General features: G+C 38.3%; 1 protein-coding gene across 6 annotated transcripts in view; it reads right to left on the bottom strand.

Annotated features, from left to right (window-relative positions):
• Window positions 1–21458, bottom strand: part of APC (APC regulator of WNT signaling pathway) — a 95923-nt gene extending 74465 nt beyond the window's left edge. For 4 of the 6 annotated variants that reach the window (XM_042020607.1, XM_042020612.1, XM_042020613.1 and 1 more), the window contains exons 1-2: window positions 5592–5670; window positions 4473–4564 (exon numbers count right to left, since the gene is read on the bottom strand). The gene's annotated coding sequence lies outside the window, so the exon portion shown is untranslated. Of the gene's footprint in view, window positions 1–4472; window positions 4565–5591; window positions 5671–21306 lie in introns of those variants that run through there. The other 2 variants (XM_042020608.1, XM_042020611.1) reach the window with 2 other exon arrangements.
• Window positions 21459–21709: the final 251 nt, after the last annotated feature.

Below are 21709 nucleotides of genomic sequence, written 5' to 3'. Positions count from 1 at the left end.
GCCCCGGGCGGAGCTCCGCGCGCGGCCCCGGGCGCGGCCCCGGCGCTGGGCGAGCGGCCGGACATGGAGCCCGCGCTGCGCAAAGCAGCCCCGCGGCCACTCGGCCCCCCCCCCCCCCCCCACAGGACGTTTGACATTGTTCGTGTAAGAATGAAACGAGGTTCTGCGTGTGCTAGAATTAAAGCTGCTACAGCTCACATAGAAATACACGGAGACATTGCTTATTAAAAGGGCAGCAGGAAGCGTGTCCTTCAAGGGCATCTCAGATTTCTCTGCGGTTCAGTAAAATGCTGTTTTCATCTGCTTTTCAGATATGAAGTTGTTACTGCTAGTTGGTAGCTTAATAACAAATCAAATATACATACATTTAAGCTATGTTAAATTAGAACAATAAGTACCAGTTGGAAAAAATCTAAAAGGCAAATGAATTTATGAAAGAAAATCAATTTATGAAACTATTTTATAATCTCCTTTCAGAAATGCTCTCTCTCCAAGGGCAAGGATGTAACAACGTATTCATGAAGATGATTTAAAACCTCACAGAAGCACACTACTGAAATCCAAGAGACAGCAGAAATTAAGCCATATTTCAGCTGTTTGTATTTGTAGTCCATATTTTCACTTTAAAAAACAATTATCTGTGTAACAGCTACTATAAGAATCTTCTAAAAAGCTCTGATATAAAAGTCAGCTTTGCAGAAACAGCACAATATTAAATCTTTTAAATCCCCTAGAATGATTAAAGAATAAATCTATGGACAGTGCAACCCATCTCAACAAAATAGGGCACAATAGAAGACATCTGAAAAGGTAGAATGGTTCCTCACCTAGAGCAAAACAACGCCCTTCCCTGTGGTATGTTACATAAATTACGGAGTTATATGCTTCTACAACGGAACATAAGGATAGATAACTTATTAAAAACATATATCCTGATATGCCTGCTAATAATACTTCATTCTGCCTATAATACTTTATTTGCATGGGACAAGCAGACATGTAGTACCTCGTTGTTGGGATGAGATGAAATCAAAGGCACTGCAGGCCTGTGCATGCATGTGAGCAATTGTACCACAATTTCATTTCAGCTAATGAAATGAAATTTCATTACTAATTTCATTTCAGCTGTTTCCTCATACCTCCTTTTTCCAGTCAGAGAAGGCAACAGTCCATACTCAGAAAAGATGCTCTTTACCAGATAACCTTCTATCAAACATCTTCATGATCAAAATGATGTGTGACATACCATCTGCTACCTTCAAGATAGTTTTGCACAAAATCCTCTCCGACTTCACCACTAAGGCTAACTGCAGAGATACTGTCACTTCAGCTGTTATGGTAAAACACTTTAAACCAAAGTTAAGTGGTTGTTAAGTGACCAAAGTCAAGGGTGTTCCAAGGCTTTATGATTTTTTTGCTATAAAGCTTCTATTAATTACAGTAATTGTTTGCATCCTATGGTTTATGGTGTTTTATGATCCACTTGATTCCATTTCACAGCGACCAAGTTCATCCTCCCTCAGCTGTAAAAAATTGTCACAGTACTCTTAACAGGTTCGAAGCTTAGAACCTAGCCAGGCACTAGACCTAAAGCCATCTTACTTGATATCTTAGTGATATACGCCCTTGCTCCATCCCTCAGAAAAGCAAACCAAAATGCTCCCAGTTGTTACTGTGAAGTTGTCTCCATCCTAAAATTATTTACATTGGTGTAAATGTATATTCAAATAAATACAGACACGGCTCAACATCTGCATTATCAGTTGGCAAGTTGTTGCAACAGGAGTTGTAGCTTAAAACCAAATCAGGTTGTTCCAGTAATAGTTTTGAACTTGAAGAATTGGAAGTGTTCAGAAGTGGCAAGTGCTACACAGCCTGGAATGACTACTTTAAGTGTGCAAAGATGACACCAGAGAACCAAAGAAACTGAAACACTATGTACTTTAAAGCTAAATTCCACACTTAAAAGTGAAAAACTAAGCTTTGAGAAGTACAGTTAATTTTCTAGAACCCAAACCAGCTGTATTAAAAGATGGAAGGCTACATAATGTATTAATTTACACACACCATACTGCATTTCCTGCAACTTTGTAACACTAACTGTAGTTTTCACTGTGTGAAAACTGTCTTGCTACTCCTGGTACTGGTTAATCCTTTCTGAGGCTGGGAGTCACAACCTGAGCAAATTCACTGCTCTGCAGCCTGAAGTCCCACATTAATTTGCAGAACAAGCAGAAGCAAAAATTCTTTAATGATTCCTGCCAAGATGACAGCTGAGTGGGAGGGAAAAAGCTTTCCCCTCCTCATTCATAGTAATGCCCATTCTGTTATGATTTCATAAACATGGCTGCTTATGGTCTGTGTCTGTGTCACATGCACTTGTTTCTGCAGCAAAATCCAGTAATAAGTGAAATTCAGTTTAACAAACAGTATGCTTTGACCCTTCCCATATTGCATCTTCCAGTGGTGTTAAACCATTGCTACACAGCCAAACAGGTGAATATCTTCCCTCAAAACTGTTTTCTGTCTGCAGTACAGGATTTTTCTAATAAAACTGATACCAGTGAAACACTGTTTGAGAGAGAGAAAAAAAAAAAAAGGTCAGGCTCTCAGGAAAAAAGAAAGGAATTGTACATGAAAAAGTCTTCTTTAGACTAAGTTTATTTTTGGCTAGTTATTTTCTATCTGGCAGATGGAACAAGATGGCTTTTTCATTCTTTGAAAGAAACCACTACCAAGACAGGCTTAGCAATACCTGCAAGATATTACATAAACCTACCCTTTAAAATCTATTAGAAGACTCAAATCTCTGCATGAATCCATGTAAGCTATCAAATCCAAAAGACAGAAAATTTTAGTATTGAAAGATACCTGTTCAGTTTCAAACTACTTCTATTATTTTGGACAAGATTGCTGCAGTCTACTCAGCACAGCATTCTCAAACAGTCAGATGGGAATTTGGGTTCAGGAATGGAATTGGCAATATTTTTTATGCAATTTTTGATGCAACCTATGCACCAAGTGTTTCCCATTGCATTTATAAAAATCCATTTTGAGACCAAATATAATTGTCATTAACTGTTATACCCCACTACTAAGTAGTGCTAATTAGAATCTCTGCATAGATTAAGATGTAAATTTTTAAAAACATAAGGTACATTCCCCAAAGTATCTATTTGCTTCATAAAACCATGACTATTATAAGAGGAAATGCAAGAGGTTTTCTGGTTTTAGATAGCTGGCTCATAAATGGGACAGTTCTCTCAACCTTTGCAACCTCACCTACTGCAGCAGTACTCTTCTCCCTATGAGCTTTTCACCATTAAATATATTTAAAGTGATTGATATTTCATTATTAGTCATTGGACATGCACAGAACTACCTACCTCAGAGACCCGGCACAGGGAGTGGTTGGATAATGAGCTAAATTCTCTCTCTGGTGCCAGGCACTACGGTTGGCATTACTTGCAAATGTGAAAAAATAGTGCTGCTGAGATCTTGCCTTCAGAACTTTCTAATGCAAGATTTAGGCATTGAGTTGTATCAGACTGCACTTTTTAGAAAGGTCGTACTTCACAGATTTCATTAACAAAATAAACTGAAGACATTTCACATCTGTTTTACATAGACAAAAATTTCATCTCAACATGGGACTTGATGACCTATTTTAGCAGCTGCTGTAACCAAAGGTTGTCTTGTGCCTTTCAACTTTACATGGGAAAAAAACCCAATGAAACTAAACATGCTCTTTGTTTCTTATTTTCTTTAGTACTGTCAAGGTACATTCACATCTCTCACTACCACACAAAGACCAGGTTTCCTCTGAGGCCTGTCCTTACCATGTGACCAGGACCAGTGAAAGTTTGTATATACACACTTGAGAAAACTCCTAACTTGCTCCCATTGGCATCATATCACTGTTTTGGCCATTAAGAGCTGTAGCCCTACTTTCTCCATCAAAAGTCTCTCAGAAATATTGCATATTATTTCCCCAACTATGGGAACTTCCAACTATGAGCACTACAAAGGTCATCAGAAAAAGGTTTCCTGAGGATCAAGAACCTAAAGGACTGCCTTTCTCATGCAAATGAAGAAACAATGAAGAACTCTGCCATTGTTCACAATGCATCATCCAGAACACAGGCAGTAGTCCTACAAAAACAGACAGGAATTTTCTGTACTTAGAACAGATTTTTACTAATGTACTAAATTCCACTTTTTTTTTTTCTTTCCAGAAAGTTGTGCTACCAGTTCCTGAACTTGAGAAGATTTTTCCACAAGCAATGACAAGGTCTGTCTTTCACAGGGGTCAATTAACTACCCCACAGACATGTAACATAAGCTAAATGAGAAAAGCAGAGAAATGCATGCTGTTTAGTTATTTCATAACTAAGTCAGAGGCACAGAAATACATCATTTGCTCTTTAAATCCTTTACTATTTAATGCTCTCTACTGTTTGCCAGTTCCTTACTTTTGTCCAGAAGTAGTCTGCTCTCTGGGGCATCTCCCACTCATACTTTCTTCCCTCTCACTAAGTTTTTCCATCTGCACGAACCTTTCTTGCTTGAAATTTAAAAAAAAAAAAAAAAAAATCAAGAAAAAATACTGCTTCCTTCCTCACATCTGTTAGCTCTAGTGTGGAGCCATGGCCCAATCTGCAATATTAGTCACATTCTCTAAAAGCAGTAAAAGCAATAATGAAGGTAGTTTGTTTAGAAAACTGTTATCCAATAAATTTCACCATCCACTCTTCTATCTCAACTATATAATAAGCACCACCTGACACAACTTTGTGTCACACTACCTACGATTTCCTCATCCTCTAATTAAGAACATCACACTATCCTGGCATTATATCACTTCATTTCCTCTGCTATAGCTCTTTCAGGCTTCTTAGGTAGTTTACTGTATCTGCATATTGTAATTTTCACTTCTTGCATCATGGATGGTGCTTATTCAATCCGCTAAAGGGCTCGACCTTTAAAGAAATTTGGAAGCAGATTTTAGAGATGTGAGCTAGGAATCTTGTCATTTTTCTGTAAGGTACAGAAAGTGAGTTCACAGTGATCAGATAAAGAGTTGACTTTCAAGTGTAGTTTACCCCACTGACGGCTGTGTTGGTATGTGCCAACCTGCTCACTCCAAACCTCCAGCCAAATAAAGGCTTATCCACACTTTTGAAAATGTAATTGCACCTTTTAGCCCATTTGGAATTCTGTTTCAGTAGTCTGTTAACAGTATTGAAGGCTGAACGTCTCCAATATAAAAGCCCTTGGTTAGTATACCTCAGGGATTCTCTGGTGATTTTTTTTCAGAAGAGAAGTTATTCCTAGAGGACTTTTTTCATTAATACGTACTTTTTCTCTTTTCCCCATTTGGGCCATAGACTAGAAAAATATGTTTAAAGAAAGATAAAAAATGGTATATTTTCCCATGTTTCTTGGGAAGTGTCAGATTCTGGATCTGTCTGATGGCAGATCTGCACTGAGTACACACTTGGAACACCTGCAGCGGCCTGAGTTGCAAGATAAAGCCCTATTTTGCTGCTTCTTCATACTCAGCATCACCCATAAGAAATCACAGTACTCACATGACACATGGATGACTGCACGTGCAAGTGGATGGTCAGATTCAGTTTCTTGTTACACTGTGGTTGACAGAGGTCCCTGCTAAAAGAGATGGATGCTACATGGTTATATAAGCTTTATAGTGCCCAGGAGCACATCCCAGAATTCTACACCACTCTGACAAATGGAAGCTCTATCAGTGGGATATTTACCTTTTTCTGCACAATCCTCCTTTCAGTCCTCCCTTTGTTTGGTTTGAACCAGATGTTCTTAATGCAAGAGCTGATTTCTTGTAAGCATTCTGACATTTTAGTAGTAATAAATCAGTTAGCTGAAGGTCATCTGTTTAGCTAAAGGTCATCGACATGTTTTTTGCCAATGGTATTGAAAAGGAGAGAAAGTTAATTTTTGTGGAATCCTGTAAGCAATGACCTTTTCCAGAAAACGTAGGTTAACCATGACCATTCTCCAAGTCTGCTAAGACTTAAAAAGTTCCAGCTAGAGACAAGTTTCTTAAAACACACTGCATTAAGAAAGGCTGTGACAAGGTCTAGAAAGACAAGGATCTTGCTAAGTCATGGCTGTGAGTTCTCTCCCCATAATTACAATTTTTTGAACACTTAAAATTTAGGCTCAAGCCATAGAGGCTCTTAGCTACAACAGGACAACTGCATCAAATCAATCTAGAAAAACTATAATTTACAAGATAAAGTGTTGGCAAGGAATCTGAGGACACATATATCATCCTCAAAAATATAAAAAATTCCACATTTCAGTACATAAAAGTAATTGCTAAGGAGTTTGAAGAAAGACCACAAATAAAAATGGCTTGTCAAGGAAGATTTATGCTGTGTGGTTTAAGGAGTACAACTTAGTCGGTTTAGCAAAAGGTAGGCTGTTTTTTATCACTGTATACTGAAATTATTTTTAAGTGTCACACGTTTAAAGAGATCCGTCAGCACAGATTGGACAAACTGGAAATGAATTTCCTAACATTGCTGCGGTTAATCAAATTACAGAAGTTCAGTAGGAATTGAGCCCACAAGTTGAGACAAGGTATTTCAAAAATTACCAACTTTTGCCGTTCTACAGCCTCTAATGTAAGGGTCACACTGAATAGTGCTGGGGTCCAGGACTGAACTACATGAAAGCTTACAATTCAGTTAATGCTGCAAGAATTTAATTCCTTGCAGTGTGCATACTGGTTTTGCAACAATTATAATCAAGTCTCACACCATCAAGACTGAGCTGATTGCTTGGCAAGGTTAAGAAAGAAAATCCTCCAGCTCATTTCTCAGGACCAGTATAGAACTTCACCATTAACTGATTAATTGATTTCTGTGTATGCAGAGATGAGCTGATGTGGGAGGCAACACTCCTGCAGAAGGAAGAAAATTAACTATATCTCAGCTGAAAACCAAGATGAGGACAAGAATGGACTTGTGCTCTCAGGTAGCACAACCCTCCAAGACACCTGGCCAACACACAGTTTTTCAGCTCACTGCCATATTAATCACTATGAATAATGAGTCATGTCGTATTTTTCAGTTAGCTTTTGTTTTGGAAGCGTTCTTACTATCTTCAGCTTATTTATTCACCATAAAAATATGTCATTGGATGATTTGGGTCTCAGTCCCCTAGGGAATTGCTGTTACACAAGGTTCTAGGCGATAGTGGCATATTGATTTTTTTCCCTCCTCTTCTGGCACACAGTTTAGTCAGTTTATTGGAAGTTAAAAATATACAGCCTCAATTCAAAATATATGTTGCTGATGTGAGTGCTAGGAGTTACATTTTTCTTCTGTGGTTTTGAATGAATAACATCTTTAAATCTTAATTTCAGTAACACTAGCGAGGTGGAAAAACCTTTTTTTCTTTCATTGGAGAGGGAATTGTTTTTATAAAAGCCTCAGAAATCTATTATATGATATATTCGCCTAATAAAGAAGGTCCAGCTTACTGAATAGCCAACAGGTGATAAAAATTCAAGCATAAGCTTCTCTGCCCAGTATTCAAGCAGCATGAATACTTTTTTTAATTGATCTACCTGCAGAGTAGAAGAGGAATACAAATTTGAAATATCCATTATATTTCTAGACAAGTTGCTTCCAGCGCCAAGGTCTACAAATTTAGCAACAGTGCCCTATGATCCATATTTTTAGGAGTCACACAAAATTGGCCTTTCTTTGGGCCATTCATCATCTTGGAAATCACCATGCATCTTCAAAGTAACAAAACCAGCATCTGAGACAGCTACTACTGAAAATTTACCACTACCCAAGTCACTTCAGTAAAGTACTGGGAAAAAGCAGCTGAAGAAAAGGACTGATATCCAAGCCCAGAACAAATAAAGCATCAATGGAGTAACAGAGCAGAAAAAAAACACATTTAAGTCTGTCAAAAACTGAGAAGGCAGGAATTCCTTGATCTAGGTAGAATACATATTTCAGTGCCAGCTTCTCCTCCCACCTTTAATCCAAGGTCACCAGCTTCTCAACCAAAATACCTAAATTGCATGCACTAAATGTGAACTAAATGAACCATGATAGACTTGCATGACTGAAGTATATAATGTTGCAGCTCTGTAGAAACACTCAGGTTAAGATGTAACAATTAAAAAAGCTAGGATGACTGGTGTACTTTGCATCTTAGATTCCAATCCATACAGACACGGGAAGGGAAAATTCTAATTAATCACAGCAATACTTATAAAAGCTCTCCATCACTAAGCGTACTAGAAGAATATTTCTTCTCCTAACATGTAACCCTAATACTTCAGCCTTAAATGAAAAGATTGTATTTTCAAAAGCTTCCAGTGCAAGTCAGATAGAACACTAGCCCTTAGTCATATTTAACACAAATATTCCTTCTCAGCATGGATTTGCATTTCATTTATCCATTACTCTTTTATAAATGTATATATTTCTAATCAAGTACTGAATCCCTTGCTAGAAGTAATTTTTAATGTTTTAATGTTAAAACTCAAACTATTCAAGTTTAAAGTTTTCCTGGCAAACCCAAGTAAACTGAGCAATCCCAAGTAAACTCCGGCAAACAAACACAATACATTCCTTCTACATGAACAAAAATTCCAAATAGAGTAGTCTTGCAGGGAAACTTAATGCCTGAAAATTAAGGTAAGCTGAGAGCTCAAGAATTTTAAGTATTTCCCACAACATTGAAGGAGTTAATTTTGCAAGCTAATTACCCCAGGTGGCAAAAGAAAGGCAGAAATGTTCACAGTAGGTAATACTTGTTCTAACAAGGAAGAAACAATAGGAGAGATCCCATGCCATTGACAAAATCCCTTCTGTCACTTGAACAGAAAACCAAAGTCCTTCTCCAGAAGCACACTAGGCAGTAATTGAAATTTTCTTATTCGAGACTATGAATGAGCTGTTCTCCAGTCTCACTTCTTTATTTTTTTTGCTTTACTTGATGTTTTTTTGCTCCATCTTGTGACCAGACACTTGGGAATTTCGTGCAACACTCACGTTGTGGCACTTACTCATCATGTTACCACACGCGTGTGACTAAAGTCGTCCGGATGAGTGACTTGACCAGAAGTGCCCCTGTGTGCCCAGATGTGCACTCACCATGCAGAAGGGTGGCACAGTGTGACAGGACACGGCCACTCCACCATGTCCAAGCACTTCCAGGAAAGTCTGGAGTCACAGCACGACTTCACTAAGTGATCTACAAGAGCAGGGGTATTCTAATCTACACCTGGCTGATACTTTTCCTGCTTTTCTCGTATTTACTATTTTTTTCCCTTCCTTTCCCAAAGAGCAAATGCTGGCAAGTGCTGGTAGTGAGGCTCATGACAGCCTTATTGCCCAGTCCAAGTGCCTGGTAGTGTTCTGCACTGCAGGCCATGAGCAGCAGAATTGCTTTAGCACAAAAGTCATGTCTTTTAAAGGATTTGAGGTTTCCACAACATAAAGCAATTCTGAAGCTTATGGAACTTCTAGAGAAGAGAAGCCAGTATAATTATATTTAGAACTTAGAAAATGCAGAACAGAGACAAGAATGATGAAAAGCACTACCCATCCATGTTCAGAAATGGTACAGTAAACTTAAAGGAACACAGACTGAATAAAATAGACAATTCCTCTTCAAACAGTGAACCAGGTGGCAAACTGCCCACACAAACTTGGCATTTTAAAGAACTCCATCTCTTGTATGTCACTAGTCAGAAAATTTTAAAACAGTAGACACTGGCTAAGGAAGTAACAGATAAGTACATTCCAAAGCTCCCTATATTCGGAGCAGTTGACTTTTAAGACAAGAGTTAATATACTGGCAGAGAGCAAAAGTAAAACAGCCAGCACCTGCACCTTGAAGGTAGACACATCTTTCCAGCATTTTCCTGAACAAGTTAAAACATTCTAAACCACCTGAGACTTCAAAATCAAAAAACAGTGAATTACAACCAGGCTTTGTCATTACAACTAGTTTCAACAGCAAATCTTCCTTGCTGCACGCATACCAGACTGTCACAGGGACTCTTCAGTAGCTTGACATCATTCTGGGCACTATTTCACTTGTGAAAAAAAAAGACCTGGACATCTTGCTCACAAGTAAAATTGAGAGAGTGATTTGGAACAGTATAAAGACAGTCATGTACAGACAACTACTCTTTCATGGAAACAAAGCAATACACAAATCCACTGGTTTTAGAGGAAGACAAGCTCTCTTTCTCCATTCAATTAATTCTTTTCAGCTTCCAGCACTTGAAACATTTTTTTGGGAAAAGCTTTATGAATCAAGTCTAGTTCTCAAGGTCTTAATGACATTTAGACATTTAATTAGCAAGCCATCACTTGGACTGGCGTCTAAACCTTTTGTCAGGGACCTAATACCATGCCAATTCAAACATCCCATTAGTTTTATATTAACTAAAAAGAAGCCCCATAATATTCTGGCTACTTGCTTGAACTGGCATGGATTAACACAACAGTGGAATGAATCCAACCAAATGCAAGGATATAGATTTACAGTGTATACATGTTAAATTAACAAAGATATTCTAGGACAAAAATATAATAACCATATATGTGTATGAACTAGTACTCAGGCATGCTTTGTGCTTCCTGGTACCCTGCATGACATGTCAGAGACATTCAAGTGAAAAAAAGGGGAAAAAAAGCAAAAAGATTGACCTAATTAAAACTATTCCATTGATTCCAAGCTATGCCCTGCTCTTAAAACATTCTAGAACTCATTCTGAACAATATTTAGACACTTATACATGTGAATTAAGTATTATTATTCTATGTTGTCATTTCTCCCCCAAGACATGTTCAGTACACCAGATTTTTAAAAAGTCATTAACATATATAATGATACATATGAACAAATATGCTATATTTGGAACCAAAGAAAAGTTACAATAGCAACTGCCGTTTTTCATCTCATATTTCTAATTTAGACCTGTAGTTTTCACTGAAATAACAAAACACAATATAGAAAAATGCTAGAGCAAATGCTAGAAATCATTTGCATGCATTCCTTGCTTTTGTGGAAACAGAGTCACTACTCCACTAGACTGGACTAAAATTAGAGTCCTATACAATGAAATGCTTGTAGTTGAACAATTTGAATACCATGGAACAAAATCTTAATAGAGTAATTCCCCTGAAATACAGGGGAGAAGGAAGACTGGTACCAAGAACAATTAAAGAAACATGTATGTAAGGAAATTGAGAAGTATTCAGTTGTCTTTAATCCTGGTATTTATAAAGTCTGTAAACAAATATTTTAGTCTATAACTAAATACGGTAATAACTGTCTTATTAAAAAAAAATCAATTTAGTTCTATGTTAAAAAAGCAACTGTGTGGAAGGATACTTGGTCATATATTGGATTCTGCTAACCTTGGAATCTCATGTATCTCAGCACTGCCTGCTGACACCATCTTCTCAGCAATGACACGTGACAATTGTAGCATCAGGGTTACTGGCACTGAAGCTTTTAGTCTACATGTGCTGACAAATAGGCTTTTAATGCCAGAAGCAAGTAAATTGTAACATAATTTCAGCTTTTTTTTTAAATTAGTCTAGATCCTAACTTATAGCAGGTGCTATACAGCAATGATTTTTGTTGTACAGCACCTGCCAACAGCCATCAATTTTACCCAAACTTCATTCCACATCCAAGTCTTTTGTGACTAATACAGAATAATCAAGGAGACTTTACTCGAGCCCTTGGACTGCAAATTCTGTGGGAAACAGATTAGAAAGAGCAGAGATCTTAAATGTAGATCCTTCTGAGCAGAAAATACAGACATTGCAAACAATCTCAGTGAGAGGAGGCAGGCATTTAACTCCAGAAATCCCATTATTCAAGGTGTATACAGCTTTTTCTTTGAAGAATGTCTAACTGAAATACCTGTATCTCTCCCCCCACAACACATCTGAATTTTAAAAGACACAACCAAAAAACCCAAAACCCACCAAAAAAAGAAAGTATTGAGGAGTTCAAGATGACTTTGGTCTTGCATCCCTTCTACTATAGTAGAAGAAGCATAGCTACTTAGCCCTTTACAACCTATGCTTTGCACATCATAAATGGGAATTTTTCACTCAAAGAATTCCTAAACTTGAGGGTAAGAGACACTCTTTCCTTCAGGCAAGCATTAGGGGCACTGGAAGGGCATTGGTGCAGGCCTGAAAGTACAAACTTTTCTTTTGGAATGAAAGCTGATTTCCCTTTGTCATGAAAATTAAGTGTCTACTTATGTACTTGAAGCTTTTACTGAACAGCAAAATGGTTAGATGGCTGGCATTTTCACTGAAATAAGCAAGTTGCTACAGAATACTAAAATTTCAAACCAGGAACTACATCAGCTACGGGAAAAGTATTTTTTACTAAATAGGCAAGAGTAGTGCAAAGGTCACCCACTTGGACCCTTAAAGGACAATAAATACATGGCCTTCTGACAATGTTTCAATGCATTGGGCACTAGAACTCACCATTTAATTACATGAAAAAGCTAAGAAATGAAGGCATGCCAAATTTCTGGTCCTACAAACAAGCTTAAGTTTTTTCAATAGTTAAGACCAACATGACCAACCATCAAGATCAATATGATACCAAAAGACTTTGCGACACAAAAAATAATTTGAAATGTACTTTCAAAACACATCAAATATTAGCACAGTGTTTTGGAAACAAGTAACCATGGAAAAGACATATGAAATCTGAGCAGCACTAACCAAGATGGACAGTAGCAGTATGACACTAAGATGTCAGCAACTTGAGACAAAGTGGAAGTTCTTTGCAAGACTTGCATCTGAATTTAGAACTACAAAGACAGCACAACTATGACCTGTGTACAAGAGGAGCAGCTGAGGAACTCAGGATTTTTATTCAGACATTGTACTTACAATACACAACTTAATAAAATTAAGAGCTTGTTTGATCAAATTACTTCACTCCATTTCCAAAAGAAATGTCTTGTTTCACAGTTTGAAACTTGCTTAGCCTGTTCCAAAGGATGTCAGACTTAAAAAAGCAATGGAGGTAACTGTTGATGACTGAAATGACAGTCAACACTGCTGCGGTCAAAAAATGTTGCACTATCCAACAACCTCTTTACAGATGGTTCAAGCAGGCAAGGAATGGATTGCATTACTAAACTAGATGAAAGAAATTAGGCAACTTTTACTCCACTGTTTTTTTAATAAAGAGGCATTTTAAATGTTTCAATTATCAATGATAATGGAATGTTTCAATGTTTCCATTAAAAGTAAAATGAAAATAAAAGCTGTTGCTACATTACACTAGTAGAAGAAACCTTGACCATCTATGAGGATAACAAGTAGCACGACTGCTTCTTGTAGAACATGAACATATCTGCTCAAATTCTTATACCAAAGCCTCACAAAACACTCTTCCTGTAGCTAGGGAATTACAGAACAGACCTGTTACCATGTCTGTTTCCAAACAAAGTTGTTGTTTTTTTTTTAAAAGAGTCTATGTAGCAATGGGGGGAAATGTTGGAAAATTCTCTTAACCTTAAAACAATAGCATTTGATCCCTATCCATGACTAATGCTTAGTTTTGTACCATATAGTGCTTAGTTAATGATATAACTTTCCCAATAACTTTTCTAAATAATTATTCTAATTAACTTTTCTAATTTATTGTTTTAATTAATCACAATCAGTGTATATTTCTGCTCTGTCATCTGTCAATGTAGCCAGCACTTAGCAAGGTTCGTCACAGCCTGCTATTGTGGGAACACAGTTTGGGAAAATTACTGAAACTTTGTTAAACCAACTCCAATCAACTTTGATATGCTCCAGTGATCTCAGACCTAAGAGCAGGTTAACAAAGCCTGGGAGAGAGATCTATTGCTGAAACTGGACACAAGGAATGCAGAATTTATGGACCACAAGGACATTTTGAAGAACCCTGAAACACGAAAGTAACAAAGACAATTCAGTAATTGTATTGAAACCCTCTCTATCTAGGATAAAGATAATAAAAGGAGTGAAAATGTGGAGTAATTAGGATGAGAAGCAAGAAATCAATAACCAATAGAAGATGGAATACTAATTAATGAAGATAATTATCCAATTTATAGACAATGAACATTAATTTCTTTGTTTGCCACAATGCATAGTGAAAAGTTCTGACAGTGGGTGTGGATATTGGGTGGAGGCACCCCATGCATTCAGCAAACTGAGTAACATCAACTTCCTAGCCTAACAAACTGGTTGGAGTTTATTTCAGTGTTGTGTCTGAAACAAAAAACATTTCTAAAAAAATTACAAGCTGAAGGAGTGTATTCTCAAAGCTACTAAATTCCAGTGCCCCTAAGTAGGTATCAACATGGTAGATTTCTTTCCTATTCCATCCGACATATGCTCCCAAACATAGCCTAAGAAAAGTTCATTAATGCTAACTACGTAGCAGGACTTTCCAAAACGTATGTTCAGCATATAAATAGTTTGTACTTTAAAAAATAGTAATACTGTCTCTGAAAAAAAATATTATCCTCCTGCATAAAGAGCCTACATACCTGTGAAAAAAGCCATTCTGACAGGCAGTCCTTTTGTAATAGCATATACTACTGCTTTTTAAGAGACTGTGTAAGCTTGATCTTCAGGTCTGTGCTGCAAGCAATAACAAAACCTTCCCCTTCTCCTCCTTGCAAACAAAACCACTGAAATACAGGTCCAGTTATAAACTCACCTCAATTTTACCTCTCTCTGCAGCACACACTTTTTTGTAGTTGTGTGTTGTAATTAAGAGAAACCAAGGAGAGGCATGAAAAGCAGCATTACTTTCATCAAATTCTCCTGGCAAATGAATAATTTCTGAGAACAAAGATCAGTTTCAAGCAAGAACTTTCTATGCACACTGAGAAACAGCTACCCATAGCAAGCAGGAAAACCATCTTTACAATGTCTTGTCTAATGAATTGTAGAGCAGAAAAGAATCTACAACTCTATCCCAATGGAGAAGGACACAAATTATTACAAAACTACTTATAAAAAACTATTAATTATAAAACCCAAAAGCAAGAAACACTTGTCACAACAAAAATCTCTGCACACTACATGCCATGTTTCTTTGTTTTTAATAACACACTGGAATTTCCATGAAATTATTCCAACACAAAGCCACATGACATACAGCGGGCAGATTTGACAAATTCCTTATAGTAATTCTGATGTAGTAACACTTTGCTCCTATCTCTTTGAAGTTTATTCTGTTTCTCCAAGCATAACACAAGCAGCAACATGGGATACAGATCCATTCCGTCTATATCTGAACAGGGAGGCCAGGGAGCAGATTGCATCTGTGACCGAAGATAGTCACACAACTTTTGCACAGAAAAAAGTCTTGCAAAGACACTGATGGGTAATTTCCACTGAGGTTACAGGAATACATTTAATGTTACAGTACTTTTTATTTTCACCTCTATGTTTGAACCTCATTTCTTATTTATATAACCAGTCTATATTATATTTTTATTCACAGTCTTACTTTTCCATATTCCCAAAACCAGTTACAAAATAATACAAAAACACAAAACCCAAAACCAAACAATTCATCCATTCCAAGACAAACCAAAATAAGGAGCAGGAATCCACTTCAGCATATACAGCGACAGCTGTAAGTTCTATCCTGACATGCTTACCCAGGCATTCAAATAATTTTTTTAGAATCAAAGAATCATTTAGATTGGAAAAGACCTTGAAGATCATCAACACCAATAACACTGCCAAGCCACCACTAAATAATGTCTATAAGTGCCACAACTACACATCTTTTAAGTACCTCCAGGAACTTAGAAATTATAATTTTTTTTACCACTTTGTGATATTCCATTACTTCCCTTGGCAGCCCTGTCCCAATGCTGGATGACCCTTTTGGTGAAGAAATTTTCCTTGTTATTCAACCTAATCTCACCTCACCCACTGATCCTCTCTGTTCTGATCCCTCTGCAGATCTTTCCTGCTCTCTGGCAGGTCAACACTCCTGCCCAACTTAGTGTTGTCTGCAGACTGACTGAAGGAACACTCCATTAAACAGGACTGGCCCCAACACTGGACCCTGGGACACCACTCTGGTACCCAGCCACCAGCTGGATCTAACCCCTCCACTCATTCAGCGCCACTCCCTGGGTCCAGATGCCCAGACAGTTTTTTCACCCAGTGACACTGGACCTGTCCATGCCACAAGCAGCGAGTTTCTCCAGGAGAATGCTGGGGGAGACAGTGCCAAAGGCTTTACTAGAGTCCAGGCAGATAATATCCACAGCATTTCCCTCATCCACCAAGCAGGTCACATTGTCACAGAAGACCAGGCTGGTCAAACTGGACCTGACTTTCATAAATCCTCACTGGCTAGGCCTGATTCCCCTGATAATCCTGCACGTGCCCCAGGATGGGGCATTCAGCACAATCTGCTCCCTGGCCTGCCCTGGCACCAAGGTCAGGTTGGCAGACCTGAATCAGAAGTCACCTCACTACCTACACAGAGCCCACAGCCCACAAACTCCAGTACAGTCTGAAACGGAACAAGGCCAGTGGGAGCTCGAGGGAAGTGTTTCTCATTGATCAACTTCTCATTGATTTCAACTTACAGTAAGCAAATAAATTTAAATCTTACTCCAAGAAATAGCAAAGTACAATCCAGTATTATATCGAGCTTTATGACTTACTTTACTTGAAGTGAGAGAACAGTGAGACAAAATAGACATATTTGACTAATACAACTAAATTTCTGTTAAAAATGTGTTAAATCAGAATTTATAACATGCTCTATAAGAAAAAATATTGTTTAATTCTAAAGACATTCTTGGCTGAGGTTCTTTAAATAGAAGAGCAGCAGCAATGTGGACTCTCCATAGCAGGGGCTTTGGAAAAGAGAAAAAGCTCATGTGATCCTGAGAAACTTTTTCCATTAATAAAGGGAGAGCCAACTCACACAATTTATGCTTTCATGATTTCTTTGCACCCTTGTCACACAACAATGAGAAGTCCTAGTTTCCTTCCAGTTCCCTCCACATGCCAGTTACTACAAAAAAAGGCCAGTCTACTAACAGCCAAACTCAGCTTTGTGAAACTCAGCACCTTTCAGAATCTATTTAAAGCAGCCAACAATCATACCATTAACAGCACAAATAAGAGCTTTTTATTGATATCTGATTTCCAGAAAAATAAGCAACTTTCACTTCAAGAATTTAACCTATATGTGAAAAGCTAAGTCTTAAGTAATGTTTGACTATGTTACCAGAATTCTATTATAGGGTAAGAATATAAAGTTCATATCTTAGAAAAAAAAAAAATCCCTGAATTAAGAGAGGCATCATTATACTATTTCACACAGCCTAAATTCTTTTTATTTTGAAAATAAAGTCTACATGAATAGGTCTCTTCTTCCATTACAGATTAATATTCTATCAGTGTGGGGTTAAAATGCACCCCTGAAGAGTAACACTACACTTATGAAAGCTGTATCAAAATGCTATTGATACTTAAACTTCAATGTTTTAATTTAACATTTCCATAGAGAAATCAAACTGCTTGTCGTCTAACACAACTGTATTTACTTATTCAGAAGATATTCTTGTCTACTGAATTTTATGTCTTATCTTCTGAAAATCCATGTGGAAGTAATGGCAAAATGAATTCCCTCTGATCTCAAAAAGCATTAATGTTTTCAAAATTTCTTATTTCCACTAGCGAGGACTAATATTTAATAAAGAACTACTACTTTAAGACACAAATGAACCCAATTAATCTTTGGCAGTCAGTTCAAATTAGCATATACTATCTTAGTGACCATCACCAGCAAGCAATATCAGAGGTACTGTTACAGTAGCACATGGAGATACCAAATCCAAACAAGCTTTCTTGTTCTTCAGCCTTTCTTTCAACCACCTACCTCTCCCCTCTCCTTCACTGACACATCCTGGTTAAATTGAGGTACAATACTGAGCAAATGCTCACTGCCCAGTAGCTTTATCACCCAGCTACAACTGATGTAACTCAATGCTACCTTTCAACTAAAACTGAATGGCAATCATGCAACAACTCACATTCTACAACAGCACACTATTACTGTGATGGTTATAAAATAACCATCACAGTTATTTTTAACACTATTTTAACCAAAGTTATACTTGCAGTCATAATTCAAGTTGGTTAGGACCAAATCCCAAGTGTGAGGTATTGAAATATTTTAAGTTGGGTATGAAGGGTGTCAAAGGTATGATTATGAAGTAAAAGTGGTTTTGCTTCGCCAATACTGGTAAAAAATGGATGATGAAAACAATATGAGCTCGAACAGCAAACAATTAGAAGATTCATTTAAAAATCAGTTACAACTATTTCCCAGCTGAGTTCACATACATTCATTCAGTGTGTTTAATACATGCATTTTTAAACTTAGAATGGAAATTTCCAAATATACTTCAGTGATGATAAAATAATCCTACTACACTTTTTTGTTTGAACGTTCATAATATTGATAGTTCCATTAAAATCCAAAATATTCAAAAGTCTGTATTTTATTAACCAAGCTTATTACGTACATAATTTCAGCCCATTAAATGATTGCTTATTCCATCAATATCCTATAAGCTAGAAAACCACACTGTGAAAACATAGTAATGTGATATAAAATGACCACATATTGCTATCTAATGTCGAAATTGTACTGAGACAACTCCCAGAACAATGAGGCACAATAAAAAACCCAAAGGATTTTTACACTGAGTTTCAGGTAAGTGTGAGAGAAGATCACAGAATTAACAGATTTCTACTGTACAACGCTACGAAACGATTTCTAAGAAGTTGTAGAAGTAGAAACAAGATGCACGCTATCCTAAATCAGTGCTGTGCTTTCACTTCCCACTCACAGGATGTGTAAAGGTAGAAGGGACACAGTAGCTCATCTGGTCCCACCTCTACTCAAGCAGGGTCATCTCAGAGAACATTGCTCAGGATTGTGTCTAGGTTCTGGAATATCTCCAGTGGGGGAGACTCCATAGCCTCTCTGGGAAATCTCTCCCAGTGTGTGAACATCTGCACAGTAAAGATCTTCCTCATATTCTGGTGGAACCTCCTGTGAATCACCTTCTGCCCATTGCTCTTTTCCTATTAGTCAGCACCACGGAGAAGAGTCTGGCTCCATTCTCTTGACAACCTCCCTTCAAATACTTGCAGACACTGATAAAATTCTGAGGCTCTTCTTCTCCAGACTAAACAGGCCCTGCTCATTCAGGCTTTCCTCCATGGCATTTTATGCACACATGATACTTCAGAATAGCTTGTTAATATTTCCAGAAGCATATATCCAATGCCTGGGTGAATAATTCTGTTTATTGTTACTGAGCTGCTTGAAACACACTAGAAAAGTTAACTATTAAAAACCAATTCAACCTATTCTGCTTATGCAGAAAGAAGGAATTTTCAGAGTTTAGCCAAGATAAAATGAACAAAGTAAAAATTTTCTTTTTTTTAATTATGACAGGATTAAGGAAGATTTACAGTTAACTAAGCTTTTTAGTTTTAAATACAGTGACAGAGAGCTATAACTGCCTTACTCTTACTTCCTATCTAAATAGAAAAGATTCTAGAAATAACCTAAAAGTATTTATGAAAAATAAATACATAAATATAAAATATTCCTATTTGTGTATAAAGCATACACAAGGTACTGTAAATACACAACACTGGTGTTTGTTAGGGCCAACAGCTACTAGTTTAGCATTAATACAAATCAGAACAGCATCAGAAACTCACTGGACACAGTGGCACAGCACACTGTTGATGGTATTTGTTGTATGTTCTAAAGAAACTGTATTTGTGATGTCAGTCACGTGGGGAATATTTTGTGCAGCAGATGCCTGGGTACCAACACTTGACATACCTGAGCATGGGTTTCATTGCATGGGGAATATGCAAAAACAAGGCAGGCTGTAATACATGTTTTATGCTCAACAGAGTTTCCTATTGTATTTCTTAGCAATAAAAAATAATTCAATACCTGTATCACCATATGGATGTCCACAATTTTTTTCTCCTTTATGCAACCAAGTATATGTACACTTTTCACTAAATATTGTATTTTTTTGACCCCTAAGGCATCTGAGGAGAGCAAGTACTTGCAAGGCCTTTGTCAACAGAAAGAGCTATGCTATAAATAGTCTTTACTGTAACTAAAGGAAAAAAACATATCAAAGAAGCTGAAGCATTACAATGGTCTCATGATGTTCACTTTAATATTTCTTGTGTGCTTAGGATTGGATGAACACATCTGGCATAAATTTTTTTTTCAAAGCCAGCATAAAAATGTAGTATTACAGCACCTGGAGAGGAAAAAGTTCAGTTTCTCTGCATTTCAAGTAATGACCTAATCTCACTTAACTCTTGACGTAAACTTAATTTACCAAATTGTTAGTACTCCTGAAGCAAAGTTTTCACACCTGCACTTCTCCACCTGTACATAGAACTATCTCCTCTTGTTCAACCACTATCTGGTAGAAGCACGTACATGAAAACAGATTCTGCAGAACCACATTTTATTTTTTTCAGAAAGTCAGAAGTTTCTGTGACAGCCTTACCAAAAGGCTTGTCTTCACAGCTGTACAGGTCAGCACCATTATATTGTTTATAGCTGGGGGGGACACACGAGGCAGCAGCAAACAAGTCAGATAGTTTAGTACACCTGCATCTTCATTTCCCTGCACTTACTCAATGAAGTCTGATGTTTACATAAATCTGAACTACTTTGCTTTATATCCAGTCAATTCCGAAGCTGTGAACAGCCGCAAAAGCTAAAATTACTGAGGCTGTGGTCACAGACACCTGTACACACCCACCCCTCATCACTACAGGTCAGAGGGCATGTAACAGAAGAAACAAAGCCTCCTAACACAGAGTTTCGAGATAAATGACTCGTTTAATAGTAGAGCTTTTTAACTAAGTTTTTGTAGGTCAAGGCCTTCAAATATATTTTCACAGGAGACAGCGGCTCAGCGCTTCCTAAGACACAGCTTTCGTATTCCAGTGGTATTCTAGCTATGGAGTACCTGAATGCTTTCAGACTTATTTTGAAGAGCCAAACCACTAAGTGGCGTCAAATTACGTTGCGCTACCGCAAAATAAATAATAATAAAAAAGGAAAGCAAAGCGGCTGCACGGGCTTTGAGTGACACGCACTGGACCGGGCGGGGGCAGCGCCCCGAGGGCTCATCCCGGTCCCGGCACTCACCTGTCAGCCTTCCTCTGCCCCCGCCAGCGCCGCCGCGGCTCCTCCGACGCCTCCGCCGGGCCGCCGAGCTGCGCCCCGACCCCGGGGCGGTGAGGGGCGGCGGGCAGCCGCGCATACGGGGCAGCCCCGCTCCCTCCTCACCGGCTCCCTGCCCCGGCTCCCCTGCTCCTCATCCCTGCCGCGGAGCTCCGGGGAACCCCCGGCCGCCTCCTCCCCAGCCCCTGCCGCTGTCCCTGCCCGGCAGCCGCCTCCCCTCAGCCGCGACGCCGGGACCGCGTCCACCCCCTTCCCTCACTCGCCACCCCCGATCGATGCCCCCGCGGCCGCCATCTTGCCCGGGAGGGGAGAGGGATGCGCGCAGGCGCGGCCGCGGCGATACCGGGCCCGCAGCGGCAGCCGCGCG

The sequence above is a fragment of the Corvus kubaryi genome, unplaced genomic scaffold, assembly GCF_017639235.1.
Source record: "Corvus kubaryi isolate FWS band 111438036 unplaced genomic scaffold, C.kubaryi_AGA036_p1.0 37028, whole genome shotgun sequence".
NCBI classification, from domain to species: domain Eukaryota; kingdom Metazoa; phylum Chordata; class Aves; order Passeriformes; family Corvidae; genus Corvus; species Corvus kubaryi.
This window is presented reverse-complemented; position numbering and strand designations above follow the sequence as displayed.